Source organism: Balaenoptera acutorostrata, chromosome 1 (assembly GCF_949987535.1).
Source record: "Balaenoptera acutorostrata chromosome 1, mBalAcu1.1, whole genome shotgun sequence".
Lineage (NCBI taxonomy): Eukaryota > Metazoa > Chordata > Mammalia > Artiodactyla > Balaenopteridae > Balaenoptera > Balaenoptera acutorostrata.
In genome coordinates this window covers 105863719-105885059 of record NC_080064.1, presented here as the reverse complement: position 1 = coordinate 105885059, position 21341 = coordinate 105863719, and positions in this window count along the sequence as shown.

Below are 21341 nucleotides of genomic sequence, written 5' to 3'. Positions count from 1 at the left end.
ACTGACTGCTCAACTGCAGTTGTAGCATGAAAGCGGCTGTAGACAATATGTAAATGAATGGGCATGGTTAGATTTGGCCAATGGGCTATAGTTTGCTGACCCCTGATTTAAAAAAAAAAAAAAAAAACGGAATGACATACCACGTTCTTGGGTGAAAAAATTTAACACATACAAATGTCAAGTTCTCCAAAATAATGAACAAAAGGGATATTCTGGAAAGATAATTGCATAAGAATAGCTAAAAAAAAGATTAGTGCAACTAAAGAGGAAGACTAGAAATAGTTTTTCTCTTTCTCCCTCCCCTCCTTCTTCCATCTCTCTCCTTACTCATTTAGAAGAAAAATAAGGTCAAATCTTGTTTACTCATACAAATGTAATTATCAAAGTTAATTCAAAACTCTTAGAAGAAAATCCTGGAGAGTGTATGTAATATGTAAGTTTGAAGTGAGAACTTTCAATCCAAAATGGAAAACCTAAAAATCATAAAAGGAAAAATTGATTTTATATTACATAATAATTAAGAATGTCTTTATAGTAAGATACCATAAGCAAGATAAAAGGAAAATAAGAAAGTGAGAAATAGTATTTAAATACACAGTGTTCTTTCACATCAACACTAAAATGACAAAGGCACAATAAAAATGGGAAAAAGCAATTCAGAGAAATGCAAATTCAAAGGGCTCATCAAAATATGAACATATGTTCTGCCTCAGTAGTAGCAAATTCTCCTCTATTAGGTTGGTAACAAGGATGTACATTGCAGCAATCTTTGTGCTAGAGGGCAAAACAGAAACAGAAAAAATGCTTATCAGTCTGAAAATGGTTGAATATACTGTGACACATCTACACCATAAATACTATGTGAAAATTAAAAACAATGAGTTAGAGTTTCTAGTTTAACTGGAGAGATTTCTAAATGTACAGAGCAGAGCAAGATGTAGCAGAATGTCTATAATACGGTCCCCTCTTTTTATATACGATGAGCCTCCCCAAATGTTATGTGCATAAGGATGTATGTTTATATATAAGTGTTATGAGCAAAAACAAAACAAAACAAAACAGAAAACCTAAAGAACCTTGATTACCTGGAGAGATGAGGATGCAGAGGGGGGTGAAAGGAAGCAAGGTGCGTGCGCGCACACACAGTTTGTAAGGAAAAAAGTGCTCATAATTTTAAAAATCTCAGTTTTGTAAAATTTTATTTATATATCCAGAGGTGGCATTAAAAATATTTAACAACCGGTATGGCACAGGTACAGACCAATCAGAACAGATGCTGGCTGCTACCTTGTGCGGGTATGCGCTCACTGAATATGGGCCCTTTTATTTTTCTACATACTCGTGCCTTTATTTCTGTGGGAGAGATTCCTAGGCGTTGGATTGCTGGGTCAAAGGGTATGTGTATTTCTAATTTTAAAAGAAATTGCCAGATTGCTGTCCAAGAAAGACTGTAGCAATTCACGTTTCTTCTGTCGATGTATAAGAGTGCTTTTTCCCCACACCCCAACAGAAGTAGAGAGCATATCAATCACCGAGCAGGGAAATATTCTAAGATAGGCAAGTATTCTGTCTCTCAGCTGGAAGCCTCAGCTGTTGAAAAGAGTGAAAGGAGCTTGTGGTTTTAAGGAAGGTCTCTCACATGCTAATCTTAAACTCCGAATACTATGTGCTCAAGGTAGAATGTCTACCAGCTGCTCCTGCCTTCTCCCACATGAATCCCCACCAGCTCCAGTTTAGGCCTTGTCCCTTCTTCCTGGGCTGAGGTGATAATTTTATTGCAGTGGATGTTCCTATCTTTGAGATATGTGGTGTCATTTAAAGCTTTTATCACTAAACCCAGAGGATATCGTTCCCTCAGCAAATGGACACCATAATAACTTACTACTATTTTTAATAAACCAAAGTTCAAGTCAGAAAGCTCTAATGACAAGGGCATTGCTGGATTAATGCAGATTCGCGGTCTCTGGGAACCTTGTGTGAAATGGTGAAGAAGAGAATAGTCTCTCCTTATGGGATATAAATATTTGTGATTCTTTGGTTAGGGTGTTTGGCCCACTGAGCGTGCAGAATGCTTAAAGGTAGAGAGGGAAAGGGAAGAGTTAAATATGATAAAATTTTCAACATGGTTGATGGAATGGATAATATTATTCACGAAGAATAATGGTGAAGAGTGCTTTTTTTACAAAAAAGGGAAATTAAATTCAGTTTTGAACACTGAATTTCATTTAATAACATTTATTGAGAGTCCACTGTGTTCTGGGTGCCAAGGATGCAGAGATAAATGATACAGTCCTAAACCCTGTAGATACTCTAAATCTAGAGCTATAAATAGACAGTTAAAGCCTCTCACATATATTTTAGTTGAAATGTGAATTCCAGGATAGTTTAGAAGAGCAGAAAGAAGATACCTAATTCTAGCTAAGGGGTCCTGGAAGTCTTACTGGTAAAGGTGACACCCGAGTTTATACTGGGAAGAATGTGAGTCCAGTGGAATATAAGGGAAGGATATTCCTGACGGAGGAAAAGCATGTACCAAGGCTTGAAGGAAGGGCAAGTGGAACAGGTGTGGGAAAAGATAAGTGGAATGTGAGTGAACACAGGGTAGCTACAAGAAACAGGTTGAAAAGTAGGATCATGAAAGGCCATCCAAGCCATGCTGAGGAATTTAGGTTTTACCCTGCAGCTGAGGCAGTGAATCATTGATAAAGCAGGTGAGTGGTGACCAAACTTGTATTCACACTAGATCATGGGCCTCTGTGAGGAAGGTGGGTTTGAGGAGGAGAGGTGGTGGGACTGGTGACAGGAGGCCCCATCAGGAGGGGCTGCAAGCATCTCAGCAAGACCCGATGAGATCCTCAGTGCAAGGTGGCGGTGACTGCCAGGTCATGGGGACACGGGGTGAGGCCCCTCCTCCTACCAAGTCTTCTCATGATACCTCTGCTTGTCCCAGACTGTCCACTGTCATGTCCGCCCTCCATTCTGTCCTTCTCTTCCCATTTCCCACTCATGTTTCTACCTAGCAAAGCCTATTTTTGTCAGATATTGGAGTCAGCAATCAGTTTGTCATTGAATGATGAATAAGGCAAAAGGCTCATTTTAAGAGAACCTTCATTTGAAATCGGTGTTGTTTCAGGTAAGGTTAACTTAGTTAAAGCATAACTTTTGCCCATCTAAGGTGTCATTTACACTTCATAGCTGGCCATCTGCTCTTCCTGCTTATGAAACCAGCTTTGTGCAGCATACAGCATGGTCAGAGGTGAACAACTGAGAGTTTTCTTCCCCACCTTTGACAGGGTCTCTGTATCAGTTTCTTTGGTTGCAAGAACCAAAGCAACTCTGGCTAACTTAAGCACAAATTAAGAAGTTAGGAGAGAGGCAGGGTGAATTTCTTGGAAAGATAGTTGAGATTTCATAGAATCGAAGGAAAAAGTGAGCAGCCAGCCTGGGGAAGTGGCTCCAGGGATCTTTGAGGCAGGAACTGATAACCTGTCCCTCTGGGACACTGTCCTGGAGGGGACTTGGCTCCCGATTTAGATTCCACTGGGAAAGCACTTGATTGGTTTAGTTTGTTTAATGTAGCCATCCGTCAATGAGGGCAGAGTGAAGGTGAGAATGCCATGGTTCAATCCCTAGGAAAGTGGTGTCTGTCTCCAGAAGAACCGGAAAAGGATACAGGGCAGGCAAACACAACAGGTATCCACTATAGCTTTGTCTGGCTAATTTGTAAATTGAGGGGACTAGGAGATTTTAAGCCTTCTTCTTCCTCTAAATTTTGGAGTTTGAGTTTGTGAGTTAAATATGGCTAAGTACCCTCGTATACTTTTACGAGTCTATGGATACCAATTATCAAGTCTTTCCTTAGTCAGTGAGACAGTTTCAGTTTTAGATGCTTCTCTGATGGGGTCTGAATAGAACCAGTGTTTGCATGCTGGGTATTTCCAATTGGCTCATAGCAATGGAAAGGCAAGTGTTTAAGAATAAAGCTATGAAGGAAATCTTCATGAAGGTGATAGAAAGAAACAAGTTTCATAGCTTCCCTGCAACAGAAGGCTATTCCAGGAAATCAGCTTTAAACTGTTTTAGGGATTCTATTTTCCATTCTGTTCCAGACCAAAAGTGTAAGATTGTTAAACATACAGTTTTTCCATCTCTGACCAGGTAAAATGTTGACCAGAAAGTTAATTACGACAGAAGCTGTTTAATCAGTCCATGCGTTTGTGGTGTGACAACTGCCATAAGGACATTTCCAGAGACCGTATAACAGTGTTCTTCATGGACTCCAGGAAGGCCTGGTCTCTGGCTTGCGGAGGCCTTGGCAGCAGCCTTCACTTGCCTTTTTACAGTAATAACAGATGCCTGGCACCAACTGATGCTTGCTAGCGTAAGTTTCTCTCTGCTCAAGACCATAGATGCATTCTGGCTCTGTTCCGGCTTCATTGGGAGACTTTTCCTCCTTCATTAGAGATGGGCAGAATCCTAATGCTTTGAGTTCTGACTTTGATATGGGAAGTAAATTTTCAAGGAAAAATGGAGCGTGTGCCTTTGATTTCTTCCTTTCCTTTTAACTTGTACTTGGCTCAAACTGAAATTATAGTCTTCAATTATTTTCCCCTTAAATGATTTTTAACCTGCTTCTAACAAAGAGGGAAAATAAACTAACCAGCATGAGAAAACTAGCGTCAGCATTAGAAAACCATGTGTAAGAGCAAATGGAAAACCAACATCCACGACTCATAAAAATTAATGGCAGGGTGTGGCACACAGCTGCCCAACTGACGAGAAGAAAGCTATATTGCGAATTGCTGGGGAATTAACTATTGTAAGAGGAGAAGCAGAGTAATAGTGATTTGAGCTGGTAACATCAGTGGGGAGGATGGAAGGGAAGGAGAGAAATATTTCAGCATTTGCCTGAAAGTCAGTGACTCTCTTTGATACATAGATATTTTTCACCATGGTAATAACCATCTAATGATGATTACAGTGGCTATGACAATGGCTGCTGGAAAACTAGAGTGTTCTAAGGAAAAGAAATTTATATTTGAGACATGTTAAAGTGCTCTAAGAGGATCTCATTAGAGATACTTGGGCAGGAAATCAGAGTTTTATTCAGTTATGAACACTGGACCCACTTAAATGAGACAAGTCAAGGGTGGGAAAAAAAGTGAAAACAAGGAAAGCTGAAAGAAAGCTGCTTCTCAGACATAGCGTATGTTTCTTCTGCTCATATTCATTGGCTAGACAAGTCATTTCACAAAGCATGCCATCAGTGGTGTGGGAAAATGCTCCTCCTCCCAAGACAGGTTGGTAAAGAGACGCAGCAAGTTGTTTTCTTTTTTCTTTTTTTAATTGAAGTATAGTTGATTTACAATGTTGTGTTAGTTTCAGGTGTACAGCAAAGTGATTCAGTTTTATATATATATATATATATATATATATATATATATATATGTACATATATATAAATTATTTTTCAGATTCTTTTCCCATATAGGTTATTATAAAATATTGAATATAGTTCCATGTACTATACAGTAGATCCTTATTGTTTATCTATTTCATATATAGTAGTATGTATATGTCAATCCCCAATTCCTAATTTATCCCTCCCCCACTTACCCTTTGGTAACCAAAAGTTGTTTTCTATGTCTATGAGTCTGTTTCTGTTTTGTAAATAAGTTCATTTGTATCATTTTTTAGATTCCACATATAAGTGATATCATATGATATTTGTCTTTCTCTGTCTGACTTACTTCACTTAGTATGATGATCTCTAGGTCCATTCGTGTGCAGCAAGTATTTTGAACAAATAACACAATCTACCATATTACCGATCCAATTTCTTTCATTATCATAGATTTTCAGTTTATTCTTTTTAATTTTTTCCAGCTTTATTGAGATTTAATTGACATATAATATTGTGTAAGTTTAAGGTGTACAATGTGATGATTCAAAATACATATATATTGTGAAATGTTTACCACAATAAGGTTAATTAACACATCCTTACCTTACATAATTACTATTTTGTTGTTGTTATGGTGAGAAAATTAAAGCTCCACTCTCATAGCAACTTTTGAGTATACAATACTGTATTGTTAACTATAGTTACCATGCTGTACTTTAGATCCCCAGAACTTATTCATGTTATAACAGAAAGTTTGTACCGTTTGACAAACATCTCCTCTTTTCTCCCAACTCTTAGCCTTTGGCAATCAACACTGTACTCTTTGTTTTTATGAATTCAGTGCTTTCAGTTTCCACAAAAAAGTGAGATCATACAGTATTTGTCTTTCTCTGTCTTATTTCAAGTAAATAAATGAGGGATGGCCCTCAGGGTCCATCCATGTTGTCACATGGCACCATTTCCTGCTTTTTAATGGCTGAATAATATTCCATTATGTATACATATACCACATCTTCTTTATTCATGTTACCATGTCTTGGTTATTGTGCATAATGCTGCATGAACATAAGAGTGCACATTATCTCTTTGAGATCCTGTTTTCGTTTCCTTTGGATACACCCAAAAGTAGGATTACTGGATCATGCAGTAGTTATATTTCTAATTTTTTGAGGAAACTCCACACTGTTTTTCATGGTGACTGTACCAGTTTGCAATCTCACCAACAGTGTCCCGGGATTCTCTTTTCTCCACATCCTTGCCAGCATCTGTTATCTCTTATGTGTTCGAGAATGTCTCTGAGGTGATATCTCACTGTGGCTTTGATCTACATTTCCCTGATGATTAATGATGTTGAGCACTTTTTCATGTACTTGTTGGCCATCTGTACGACTTCTTTGGAGAAACGTCCAATAGCTATTATTTTAATTATCAACTGTTGAGTGGATGCTTAGTGCCAGTAACAACAATACGGTATTGCTTATCCTTTCTGTAACCCTGAAGATAAAGAAAAGGAGGCTCAGGGAGGGTAAGTAATGTGCTGTCTTTCCTTCAGAGCTTCTTTTTCTAAAATTAACTGGCCAAAATTTGAGGAGATAAATGCATTTGACAAAGTCTCTCTATCAAGATGTTGTTGATGTACTTTCTGAGTCAGTTTCTAATGGATAACTGAAAACTTTGCAAGAGGCTGATTGGCTGAGGATGATGAAATAATTGGAGGTTTATATGAGTACAGAGCTCTTAAATAGTGAAAACTGATCAGATGGCAGTGTTAGCATGGCCAAGGTGAGATGTTAACTCAAGTTCACCTATTATTTTCCTTTAAAACTAATAATATGATTGGGAGATTCACTGTCTATATGCCAAACTAGTATTAAAAAGGTAGAATTTAGAAATTTTATGACTGCTGCATACTACAGACATTGTTAGGATTATCTCAGAAAATTAAAATATGGATGGGTACGTTTCTTCCTGAGGGCGTTGTGTTTGTTTATTTATATATTTTAGAGAAGCTCCACAAGTAATTTTGATGCAATTGGTCAGATGGCTATCATAAATCATCTAGCATCCATTATTTCATGCTTTTATGACTAGGTGGGTTACAGGACAGAATCTCCTCATTGTCAACCTTAGGTGTAGAAAGAGAACAAATTCCACTTGGCTCTAATACGGCATTTTATTGTTTGATCTAAAGAAGCTGAGTCTATAAAAAATGATATTAACTCCTAGTCAATTAATGGTTCTAATTTTCCCTGACATTTGCAAAAATACATTAAAGAAACTTGTAAGCAAGTCTCAACTTCTGTTTAAGGTATATACGCGTGTGTGTATATATATATTATCTATTTTTTATGTTTGTCAGTTAAGTGTGATTGTTAAATATTGAGATTCTATAGCTAAATCGAAAAAACAAAACCAGGAAATTTTGCTTTGTAGTTGTATCCCACACATGTGACATGTGTCTTTTTATCCATGTCTTTTAGAAGTTATTTTGTGAAAGGTGACCACAGTGGCCGCCCTGATGAGAAAAGAGATCGTGGGGTTCCCAGGCCATTGATGTTAAAGCTTCCTCCATTTCTAGTATATTCACAGAAAGGGCCATCACAGTGCCGATATTTCTTTTTTTGCACATCCCTGTTGGTTGTGCTTTTCCTGAAGACAGTCACATCAAGTATTGATATACTCTGACAGGTCCTATTAATACATATTGCATTCTTGCCACATGAGGTGTGGTCTTTTACTCCTCCAATATCATGCAAGCCTGATGGCATCATTGCTAAATGGTAGCCTGTTCCCCAGCATGTGGTATCCTTGCTTTTCATTCCAGTCTGAATTAGGGAAATGTTCTCTGTCGTAATAGGAAAGCCTTTAGCACTGACACACTGTATTCGCTGCCATAACATGTCACTCAATGAACATCTTTTTGTCATCAATGCCTGAAGTACCCCAGGTGAAAAACTTGTCTTCTTTATCATAGTAGCCCTTAATTGGACCACTCTGCTTCTTGATCAAAAATGTTCCTGTACTACTGAAGGTAAGAATCGCAAATACCATGTTAGCAATGGGAATCATTATACAAGGGTTCCATCTTGTACATATACATCTATTGGGTACTCTTCTGAGATTCCTGTACAAAGCTCCTCTAGATCATATTCATTTTTCTTTTTTCTGAAAATGTATTTAGCGGGGAAAAAACTGCACTTCTCACGGAAAAGTCCTAAAGTCCAGTGCATCTGGCTTTCTTACAATCTGACAGCAAGCATCCTTTTCACTTGCTTTTGCTGAGCCACAGTCACACTCCTCCGCTTTTCCCACCAACTTGTTACCTTCTTGTTCTTGTACAGCATTGGCCATGGGTATATTACTGAAATAGAACCACTGAATGTCCAATTAAAATAGTCATCACAACACCTCTGGATTACATGTACAGTATTGCTTACCAAACCTCATACCAAGGAATGACCTATTTCAGGAGTAACAAAACAGCCTCCATGACCAAATGCAGTTGCTTAAAAAATGATTTCTCCTCCTACAGACAGAGTCCCTATTGGCTATTTCCAAAGAATCATCATAAGCATGATATGCAAAAGAATGTGCACAGTCATAATGAGCCTTAGGCAATGAGTGTTTTACTTGCAGTCACGGAATGCTGTGAAAAGTCCTTAATTCTTTTGTGTCAACATTTATTGGATTTGATTCTGTCTACATTTCCATAGCAGCCAATGTAAATAACAGCATTTAGTGGCTCATATAAAGTGTCTAAAAAGTTAGTAATAATCTCTCTTTCTCTCAACACTCACTGCAATCTCTATTTGTACTTAACTGTCCATCACTACCCCCAGCTCCAAATACTTTTTAGAATGAGTGTGTTCTTAAAATCGAGTTGTGTCCTTAATCTCTTCATTCAAAAAACTGTTTTTTCAAAACAGTCTAGCTGTCTACATCCTTATTAGGTAAGCCACCAGCATCATTATAAGTTGGGCTGCTTCTTAGGCGATGCGGGAGACTGCCCCCGAAATCCTTGAAGCAGGTGCAGAAAGCATCCAAGGACTTCGAAATACCTGTCACAAAACTCTGGCAGTAGCAGCCTCAGCATGCTGCTGACTTGTGAAGTGACCCACCCCTGGGTAGGGAAAGGCGGAGCCCAGGTGTGTGGAGCTAGAGTGGCTGGGGCCAGGTGGCTGGTCAGGCTGCACCCTCTTGCAGGGGTGGCGGGAGGGGCGCTCTTCTGGGCAGCGTCTGGGGTGGTGCTTCCACAGGAAGGTTGGAAATGTGCTAGATTTCAGTTGACTTTTCCTCCCTGAAGACAAAGCTGAGAAAGACAAAAGCCCACTTCTTTGGAGCTCACACTGTGCAGGAGGAGCGAGAGATTAACTACTTACGGTTATTTCTTTAGTATAATCGAGAAGAATCTTGGGGTGTTGGAAGCATGCATAGCAGGGGGCATTTAATATGGTGAGGACAGAGTTGGTTGGTAATTAGGGAGGCGGTCCTAAGGAGATAATGCTGGAGCTGAGGTCTGAAGGGAGTGTTCAGAATATCCAGAGAGCAGGAGGAGCTAGAGAGGAAGGTTTCTGGGCCAGGGACACAGCAAGTGCAGAGACCCTAGGGCTAGAGAAGAGGGCGCATTAGAGGAACTGAAAGGCAGCTAGAGAGAAGAAAACACCTTGATGCTAATTGGCAAGAAGTTTGGTCTACTTGATACACACATACAACTGTTTTGTCACTTTCAGAAGATTTGTTGAAATGTCTCCTTTGCTGCCTTCATTCCTTTTGCTTCCTCTTTTTTTCCTATCACAATTAATATTTCCTAGTTGTTTTGGATCACACTGAATGGAACCTAAATATTCATTTATATTTAGACTTAAAAGTCTGAAACAATCTTTTGAGTCTGAAACAATGTTTTTACGAACACTGACAAAATATAAAGGAAAAATTTCTTATTAAGGATTCAGAACAATCAAATCTCTTGACTATCTTTTGTGTGGATATGATTGAATTTAGGCAGATACAATTTTTTAAAAACAAATATTTCCATATTAAATAAAATGTTGTAAGATAACTGTTAGAAATAAATTTTATGTGTGTTTCCCAGTGTAATCAATGTTATAGACAAACTAAAAGAAAGGAATGATAGCATAAGTTAGGAGGAGGTGAAACCTTCACTTCTGAATGCTCACCCAGGAGATGACATCTTGTTCCCACTCTTCTTAATAAATTATCAAACATGAGGTCATAGACATGCTGGCTATTTGTAGTCTCATAATAACCCTTCCAGAGGAAACTCAGCTGGTGTCAGGTAATTGCCATTTGAATCTAATACTTTTTCTCCATCTTGCCAAGTCATTTTGACGTGTCCTTTTTGGTGAAAGGAGAATCATAAATGCCTTTGCCATCCTTCACTGTTGCAAATCACCCAAGCAGGATCCCTCTGACTATGTTTATCTAGCAATCAAAGTTCTGTTGCTAGTGTGAAGGTCACCCCACCTGAACCCATAAATCATCGGGCAGGACCTTTTGGCCTCACCATTAGGATTGAGATCCAGTAAAGATCTTAAACTCTCCCCTGGATCTCTGAGAGTTCCCATCCCAGAAAGAAAACAGAGAAGACCCATCCCAGACACACACACACAACTGTATGAAAACCAAGCCCATACTTTACTCTGCTTATCTAGCAAGGGCAATAGGTCTTTATAATATTTTAAAAAATTAAGAATATGACATTTCCAATATTATTTCATGATCATCTATATAATAATAAATAACAGGTATCCTCTGGATAGACTATACTGTGCAAGTTGTTGTGTTGATAGCATTAAATAATTCTAATCTGTATCCTATTTCCTCTTATAAGAGAGGACTTGTGCTTATCGTCTAACTTTATTACATGCCTGCTCAAAGGCCATTTAAATTATGTTACTCTCTTCCTTAAAGCTCTTCAGGGGTCCTTATAACTTAGCAGGATACACGATAAAGTCTGAATGTCTTAGCATGGTGCCAAGCCTTCTTATCTTACTTCTTTATAAGTATTGCTTCTGTTTTCCCATTTTTTAAGACATTCATTTCACTTTTTGCCTTTTCCACTCTTGTAACCCATTTATCACTTGTTTGTAGTAGTGTACATCAAATATTTGTCACTTGCCATGAACTACCTATGTGTGCATATCATGCCTGGAGAGAAGGTACCATGTCAATGATTTTTTTGTATTCTTCATGGTACCTTGCACACTGTAGGTGCGTGGTGGGTAACCATTGGTGATAACAATGACCACGATAGTGGTTAGTCATTTTGTGCACTGTGTAGGAATGCTTAATAGTAGGAGGTCAGGGGCTTCCCTGGTGGCGCAGTGGTTGAGAATCTGCCTGCCAATGCAGGGGACACGGGTTCGACCCCTGGTCTGGGAAGATCCCACATGCCACGGAGCAGCTGGGCCCGTGAGCCACAACTACTGAGCCTGCGCGTCTGGAGCCTGTGCCCCGCAACGGGAGGGGCCGCGCTAGTGAAAGGCCCGCGCACCGCGATGAAGAGCGGTCCCTGCACCGCGATGAAGAGTGGCCCCCACTTGCCGTAACTAGAGAAAGCCCTCGCACGAACCGAAGACCCAACACAGCCAAAAATAAAGAAAGAAAGAAATAAAGTAGCTATAAAATTTAAAAAAAAAAAAAAATAGTAGGAGGTCAACGTCAGCCAGCATTTCTTTTCATCCTTCCTCTGTTTGAGTGTCATACATCAGTAATATTCATATGCACATAATTGCTTGGAAAAGTTCTTTCCCACTCAAATATTAATAAAACTTTAATGCATGCATTTATGCAATAACAAATATCCTAAGTGCAGTTCATATATTGGTGACATTGGTCACTAGATGGCACACCACAAGCTTCTGCAGGGCAGTTACACAAGCTGATCCATTATTTGAAGAAGTACTGCAAAGATTCAGAGCAGTTTGCTTTGGGAAAATGCCATCTGAGGGGATATTCGGTAAGTTTGTTTCAAAGTAAAAATTAGATTTAGAATACATAGTTAAACATATGACAAATGTGAATGTGAGCTGTAAGGAATCATTTATTCAACAGATCATTATTTTAAGAAGACACTAGGTGCTAGACACTGTGTCAGGTCCGGAGGAAGACAGCAAGATGCTAAGACCTGGGCCTGGTTGAAGTTTAGCAGAGAAGCTAAGAGTGTAAGCCTCACTCTACCTACCAACTGGTACTGAAAAATTAAACCTAACAAAACAAATAGTAGATTGTTTAACTCCTGAGGAATAAAGTAGAAGAGTAATAGGTGGATGAAAAATTCACAGTGACCTTTAGTGTATTTAAATGTCAGTGAAGGAATTTTCTACATCCATTTGCCCAAAGTCTGCATCAATATCATTGATGGTTTATGATGATTTTAGCCTGTGAATACATCTGACACCATAGTTCTCTGTGCAGGACTTAAATTACACATGCTTCATCTAATGGGTACACGGGACACAAATAACTCACAGTGTAGTAAACCTGAAATCCAATGTCCAGATGTACACATTGCTGTTTGCTGTGGCTCTTGAGGTATAGTATGACTTGGACATCTTTCCAGAAACATTTCATTCTTCTACTCAATACAACCTTCACAGAATAAAATGATCTCTACATTTCCCTCACACAGTGGGTTATGTACTTCTAGCTTCATCTATGAGGACCTCACACCAGGGCCACACTGCAACCTGCCTCCGCTCTTGCACAAATGCCAGGTTTTAGTGTCTCTCAGGGCCCCAGGCCCCTTACATGAATGATGCACAATGTTCACATGCAGTTCCTAGGCTGAAATGCCCATGGTATGTTGCTTTTACCTCCAAAAGCTACTGACTCCTAGTTTACTACCCATCTCATTCCCTTTTCCCTCTTTGCCACCCCCGCAGAGTACCTGACTTCCAGTTATCCCTAATAATATGGTAATTGCTATAATACAACGTTAAAGAAATTCAAAAAGTTACTTTAACTTTTTCTATCATGATACATATTTTATAGAAAATGAAGAAATTCAAATAGAAAATTTTTTTCATTGTCATTCTTTCATCCACATTACTGTTAATATTAATTTTTTAGTATATTTCCTGCCAGTCCTTTCCATATTCCCATTTTTTCAATCATGATAAATCTTTGCATACTAAATTTTTATTAAACTTTGTAACAAAAACATTTTTTGTATTTTTATAAGCTCTTGATAAAAGTATGCATATATTGCCCAATTTATTAACTCTTTGTTAGAGATGAGACTGCGTGTTCCTATACCATTTTGTCTTCCTGGCATATGATAAGATTGCATTTTGTCTTCCTGGCAAGCAAAAGATTACAGTTAGGTGAGGGCTTATGTGACTGAGCTACAGCCAATAGAGTGTGGGCAAAGTGATGCAAGGCTCTGCTAGGCCTTACCCTTAAGGATACCCTGCATGATACTTCAGCCTTCTCTTCTCTTCCCTGGAAAGCCACACATTCCAAAAATCACATCTGTTAATTCATGATAGCAAGGGTCTGGATTCCTGAGTCACTGCTTGGGGAAAAACTGACAAGGAGAGGCCTCTAACTCACATTGGATTGTGCCATTTGTTTTGTTAAGCCACTGAAATTTTAGGGTTATTTGTTACTATGGCATACCTTAGCCTGTCCTGACAAGTATGCATATGGATATTTTTGGTAATTGTTCTAAATATTTCTTGCCACTGTAAATTGCAATGTGATGATTGTCTGTTGCACTGAATTTTATTTTTATTTTTCAGATTATTCTCTTTAGATGGATTTCCAGAGGTAAAATTTTTGATCAAAGGATATAAACTTTAATACTTATTTGTAGCCTTTTTATACCATAATTCTCTCATAGCATTACATACTATGTTTACAAAATAACTAGTTATGAACATGTCTCTCACTCCTATGAGACTGCAAGTTCCTCAAAGGCAGAATTATCTATTTTGTTATCTCCTACTCCTTAGCACAGTGTATGTCAGATAGTGGGCATGAAAGAAGCATTTGCAGAATACACGAAGAAGTGATTATGGATTGTTAAGTGATAGCTATATTGTAGTCATTCTCATCATTTTGGCATTGGTAATGGAAAATTCTATCTCTAAAAGCTTAGTCTAACCCTTTTTTTTTTTTTGCCAAAAGTAGTGTAAAGCTAATGTTTAACTACTAAGTATTCAGGGCATCGGTGAAAGTGTGTTTAATATTACAGATGAGACAGTTCTTTCTTCTCAGTGTTTTCATGCTTTCAGTTGAATTTTGGCTATATCATTTTTTTTTTATGTTCAGTAAAGCTAAAGACTGTATCCATATGATGTAATAGCAAAAGGAATGTGTCTTAGATTATTTGAATAATTAGCCAAACAGATGGATTACATGGTTAATGCAGATCAGTTGTTTAGCATTTGTTCATGATGTCCTAAATAAAGGATCTTATCAATGGTTATATTAGTGACTGTTCCAATTTCATTTGAATGAAAGAGTGATCCATTTTAAATCTACAATGTTATAATTGTTCAATTAGCACAGTAATAAAATCTATGCTTATGGCATAGATTTAAACACATTGTAGATCACTTCATACTTCTCGTGTTTTTTTTTTTTTTTTTTAGGGGGGAGTACTTTCCTAATTTTTTTTTTAACATTTTTATTGGAGTATAATTGCTTTACAATGAACTTTTTGTGTTCTTTAAGTTGTATAATTATATATGTGGCAAACGTCAATCACAGTTTTATTTACCGTATATAGAGACTGAGCTTCTTGATGAGAAAAGACACATCTTCTACACAGATGGAAAGGAAGGAGGAAGGGAGAGGTGCAGACAAAGCTATATTTCTCAGTGTGTTTGGGAGGGGGCCCCCCCCGGTGTCCTCTGTGCAGCAGGAGATGAGATCATTGTTGAGCGCTGGAGAGGTGGTGCCCACCCCATTTGCTGCGCTTTGATCCTCCACACCCCCTACCTCTGGAACCCTGCCTTTGTTCCTCTGCATCTTCAATGCCTTTCTTCCTACCAAATTCTTCCATTTAGCCTGTAAACAAGCTCAAGACTCATTCATGCATCCCTCCAAAATTTCCCTTGACTCCCATCCGCTCATTCTTTATTTCTCGAAATCCTCTCCTAGAGGATACCACATTCTACTGTTTTCTTTTTGAGTTTTTCTCAAATATTGTTTTCCAGATTCTACCCTCTTTCTCCTCATTTGCTGCTGCAGTCAGCCTCTTTGAATGTAGGTCTCTCAGTTTTAGCTGTTGTTCTAAATAAGGTTTGAGTAGAATACCATGTATTGAGTATAATTAAAGTATTCTTATCTTCTTGGAAATCTATGTGCAGAAGTCCCCTTAATCCTTCCTCTGCTTGTATTACACTCAACCTTACAAAATAAAGTGATAGATTTTTATTCTACCAAAAATATGTGCCATTCAAAATAAATCTTATCAATTGTTTAATATGCCACAGTGCAACTAGGGTCAGAAAGATGAAGATATTTATCACATTATTTTTTTTTTAACATCTTTATTGGACTATAATTGCTTTACAATGGTGTGTTAGTTTCTGCTTTATAACAAAGTGAATCAGTTATACATATACATATGTTCCCATATCTCTTCCCTCTTGCATCTCCCTCCCTCCCACCCTCCCTAACCTACCCCTCTAGGTGGTCACAAAGCACAGAGCTGATTTCCCTGTGCTATGCGGTTGCTTCCCACTAGCTATCTATTTTACGTTTCTTAGTGTATATATGTCCATGCCACTCCCTCACTTTGTCACATCTTACCCTTCCCCCTCCCCATATCCTCAAGTCCATTCTCTAGTAGGTCTGTGTCTTTATTCCCGCCTTGCCACTAGATTCTTCATGACCTTTTTTTTTTTCCCCTTAGATTCCATATATATGTGTTAGCATACTGTATTTGTTTTTCTCTTTCTGACTTACTTCACTCTGTATGACAGACTCTAACTCCATCCACCTCACTACAAATAACTCCATTTCGTTTCTCTTTATGTGCACTTGATACATGGGATTAGAGTACTTCACACTCAGGAGGAAGCCATAAAAACGAACACCAGGTCATCAGCTCCAACTTTTATAATGAAACTTTCTTTCCCTGAGAGAGTTAATACAGACTTAGGATGGTATGAAACCTGAAAAAAAAAAGTAAAACTGAGGAGAGATAGTTTGAATCCTAGTGTGAAATGCAGTGGCATCTATCAGACTTGACTTTATGAAGTTCACTCACAGGACAGACAAAGTTGCTTTGTCTTGGATGAGTGAATCCACTTCAAGCTGATCGAATCCTGGGATGAAATCCAAAAAGGAATGTGAAGATTCTTTAAATGCATGTATGAGAAAACATTGAGAACCCACTAGATTTTTTAAATTTAGAAAGAAGAAGGTGTTGAAGTCTTGGACAATCTGTTTACTTGATGATGTACAGAGCTGTGAAAGTCATGATTAATTTCCTGACCTCACACAGTGCTGATGATATCATCCTCCTGCTTTCATTTTCACTCTTTGGCGATGATAATATAATAGGACTTTTAATCACTTTGACTTAAAAAAAAACCCTCTAATTTCTCTAATTGCCGTGATTACTCAAAATCTCTGCAGAAAATCTAGTTTTTTAGTATACTATAGATGAAAAACCTTGGTAGAGTCTATGAATATTAGGAAGACTACATGATTCAATGCATTAATATTTGAGACAGTTTCCTAAAGAAATCAAGAAGAAAAAGATAGTGTTGATAGGTAAAATTAAACTCAGTAATTTCTCCTTAGATTTTATTATTTGTATTGAGACCACCATAGTGGGATTCCTCTAAATGAAGCATGTTAAACATACAAGTAGAATTAGTGAAAAAGCCAGGGGTTCTTAACCACAGGTATGCTGTGGAGACATCAGAGGAGTTTGTGTGCCTGCACTGGTCCCACTTCTGGACACTGTAATTTAACAGATATGGGGTAGGACCTGGAACTCCACGTTTTAAAAAAATCCCACAGGGGATTGCAATGTGCACGCACACTTGGGAACCACTAAGCTATGTTGACTATCCTGTATGCTGGGCTGGCATGGAAGACTAACAATGTGAGAAGCAGAGAGCATAATTTTCAGGTCAGAGCATAGAGCACTGGCAAGTGTTTACTGTGGAATGTCAAGGATATACAAAATATTGTGAACATGAAAAAAATAAATGAATAAATTAATCTACTACATTGTTCCCTAAACTTTTTCATTCCACAGTTCCAGTGTTCTAAATTGACTGTAGCCCTATCTGGTGTGAAAAAAGCCCAACATTTCCTGACAGATAAAACTGGGCCTGTATCATCTAGCTATTAATGAGGGACATCATTGTATCTGTCCTTTAAGGTGCATCATTGCAAGCAAACAAACACATTCCAGCTGAATAAGTAGAAAAATAATATATTGCAAACCTATTGAAATCCCCAGAAGGCTAGAGAACTAGAGTCAGCGAATAGACAGGAATGAGGGATGTCAGGCAGCCAATGGTACCGCAAAGAACTGCTTGTAAGGTGTCCATTGTCTCTGCTTCTCTGTGGCACCAGCACCCAGATCCAAAGTCTGGGACAGAGGCTTCTGGTCACCAAATACAGGTCAAGTGCCTATATCCATGCTAAAGGAGAGGCTGGGAAATCAAGTATTTGGCCTTTTCAGCCTCCATAAGTGGGAGGCAGTTCTGACTGCCACCAAAACTCATATGATAGAAAATTCCTCAAACAGAAAGGGGGTTCACATTATCAGGCAGAAAAAATGTGTACTGTTTTATTGCTTGAGAATATGGTTTCTGGTGAGCAGGGTATTTCTGGTTAATTTGTAAGTTGATAGGGTTCACGTTTCAGAAATATTAGTGTATGTTCTACTCCAGTAAGTATATTAAGCTAATTTAATGTTCAAAACTTAGCTCTACAGTTCATAACCACGTGATCTTGAGCAGTTTATGACCTCATTTAACTTTCTTCATTTGTAAATGATCATTTTAGTAACTCTTACTTCTCAGGGTTGTGGCTCAAATAAATTGATACATGCTAAGCAATATGTATACTGAAAACACTAAATAATTATTAAGCATTGTGACTTTTTTTTGCTGCTTAGGTTCATTATTTTTAACCTCACACACTGTAGCTGTTAATATAGAAGGTATAGGAGATTGTCCTGGAAATTTGTCTCTTTCTTCTAAAAATAGAGTTGGCACTTGGTATCCACAAGTTCTGCATCTGCAGAGTCAACCAACCAGGGTTCAAAGTATTAAAAAAATTCCAGGAAGTTCTAAAACTTGAATTTGTTGCAATGGCAAAAATTTACATAGCATTTACATTGTGTTAGGTGTTATAAGTCATCTAGAGATGATTTAAGGTATATGGGAGGATGTGTGTAGGTTACTTGCAAATACTATGCCATTTTATGTAAGGAACTTGAACTTCCATGGATTTTGGTATCCACAGGGGTTCTTGAAACCAGTTCCCCACAGGTGCTGAGGGAGGACTGTATTAAGAATCACTATTGGGACTTCCCTGGTGGCACAGTGGTTAGGAATCTGCCTGCCAGTGCAGGGGACACAGGTTCGATCCTTGGTTCAGGAAGATCCCACATGCCGTGGAGCAACTAATCCTGTATGCCACAACTACTGAGCCTGTGCTCTAGAGCCCACGAGCCACAACTACTGAGCCCACGTGCTGCAACTACTGAAGCCCGTGCTCCTAGAGCCCATGCTCCGCAACAAGAGAAGTCACTGCAATGAGAAGCCCGTGCACCACAGCAAAGTGTAGCCTCCGTTTGCTGCAACTAGAGAAAGCCCACGTGCAGCAACAAAGACCCAACGCAGCCAAAAATAAACAAAATAAATAATTTTTAAAAAAATCTCCATTAACTGAAAGATATAATGACAGTTATCCTGCACTTTTCCAAAGTTCACTTTATGTCACTTTGCTTTTACAAAAGACCTATATTAGTACCTGTCTTGGCTAACTGAAAGAACTGAAAGAACTCCAAAGAGGAATTTTGCAATGAGAATTTTGCTGTGGAGACATCAGAGGAGTTTGTGTGCCTGCACTGGTCCCACTTCTGGACACTGTAATTTAACAGATATGGGGTAGGACCTGGAACTCCACGTTTTAAAAAAATCCCACAGGGGATTGCAATGTGCACGCACACTTGGGAACCACTAAGCTATGTTGACTATCCTGTATGCTGGGCTGGCATGGAAGACTAACAATGTGAGAAGCAGAGAGCATAATTTTCAGGTCAGAGCATAGAGCACTGGCAAGTGTTCCTTCCCAGAGAACTGCACTCAGCATCTCAAGCATCAAGCTGCTGTAGCTTTGAACTGTATCTGTGAGCATCTGTGCTTTATCTTGATTTATTTTGTGCATCTGTTAGCAAGATGTGTCCTAAGGTAATTGCTTCTTTGCTTTATGCCATTTTGGCTTACAAAAAGTTTCCTAGGAATGCTCTACTTTTGGATATTGGGAAACCTGTATTTGAATTCTGATTAAGAAAGGGGTGGTACCAGAGTGGTATTTTATTCTTTAGATTGATCTGTGAAATTACTGATTGTTGGAATTAAAGTTTTCTGGTGGTAAGGCACATAGGTAACAATTCATTCATTTATTCATTCATTCCCTTCATAAATATTTAAGGCATGCTTACCATGTGTCAAGTGCTAGGGATACATGATAATTAAAGTCCATGCCTTCAAGGGATTCCCAGTCAAGTGGGAGACACACAAATAAATAGAGAATTACAACACTGATGCCATTTCACTAGAAATGTATAATTCAATAAGTATACTAATTAATATACTAAATTCACTCTAGTGATCCAAATTAAAACATAAGATTTTAAACACAAATGTGGCTAAATTGGCATGGATCATGACTCTAAAGTTCTTTAATTTTATTAAACTAACTGTTAAATTATTTATAAATTTTCCCATGTAAGATTTGTTAAATCCGACTGGTATTAATTTTGACTATTAATTTATAATTGTAGTGTAAATTTTACTGACATGGTTATTCAGCTTTGTAACATGAGAATAATATGGCTTATATCCATCAAATTCTTACTTATCCTCCAATAGTCAGCTCAAATACCACTCCTTTGCTTAGTTTTTTCCAGCCCTCAAAGCCAGAATTAAGAGCTTTCCTCCTTTGAATTCCCTAAACTTTGCTTATCCCTTTACTATAGTACACATTTTACTATGCCTTAGATTATAGTTACTTACTCATAATCTAACTTGTCCATTAATTTAAGTCTTGAAGGCAGGGACCATATCTTCTTTGTCTCAGTTATCCCCTCAAATATAGTATCTTGCTTGCATTTAACAGAGGAAGGAATTTCAACTCTATAGGTCACTTAGAGAGAGAAATAGATGGAGCTAAGAACATCCAAGGCAGGGTCCTTATCTTATACCCTGAGCAAAGGGGGCAGGAATGTGGGGTAGGGGAGAGCACAGGGTGAGGGAAAATACTCATGTGACACACCCGCCCCTGGGTCACCATTGCGAGCACAGGTTCAGTGAAGAGGCTGCAAGTTGTGACAGGTCTTTGGATCAGAGGGGGTGACTAAATACTAAAGCTCACTAGACTGAGAAGTGGGCGTGGGGGATGCTGGTAAATTTCCTGCCTCAGTTAAACTGATGGAGAAATTGTAGCTTCGTTGAAGCAATAGATGGGGTGAATCCAGGGGTCCTGCTAGTGAAGACCAGTATGTGGGATTTTAAGTGGGGTCGGGGAGGGGGTTATGCATGATAATTATAGCAGTATTTTAAGGAGAAGGAGCTAAGGCAATGTGGAACAGTGAGAATTTAGAGGTAGGCTATTAAGATAGTCTTGGTATGAGTAATAAATTCCTAGATTAAAAAGATGGCAATGGGAATGGAAGAAAAGAACTGCTGTTTGAAACAAAATACAACTAAGT